Source organism: Elephantulus edwardii, unplaced genomic scaffold (assembly GCF_000299155.1).
Source record: "Elephantulus edwardii isolate Elephantulus edwardi_28Jun2011 unplaced genomic scaffold, EleEdw1.0 scaffold00191, whole genome shotgun sequence".
In the NCBI taxonomy this organism is placed as follows: Eukaryota; Metazoa; Chordata; class Mammalia; order Macroscelidea; family Macroscelididae; genus Elephantulus; species Elephantulus edwardii.
In genome coordinates this window covers 1,352,920-1,353,226 of record NW_006399941.1, presented here as the reverse complement: position 1 = coordinate 1,353,226, position 307 = coordinate 1,352,920, and positions in this window count along the sequence as shown.

Here is a 307-nt window from a genome sequence, read left to right as displayed (position 1 = left end):
TTACTCTTCTAAGGGAACTGCTTTCCAGATCAACAACAGAACGCACCGCCATCACATTGATCTCATAGCTGACTCTCCAGTGTGTTTGCAGAGGCTGTAAATGGAACATACGGAGATTGCCTGTATTTTTCCCTCAGAGTCATTTGAGGATTCAAATTGCCAGAGAAACGCTGCCTGGACTGGGTTTGGTAAAGACACTCTGGCCCTGTGGCCACTGACTCTTAATTGCTTCAAGAGCAATGAGGCCCTTCTGTAGTAATTAATTTTTTAAAAAAATTTATTTTATTTATTTTTTCTTTTTTATTGT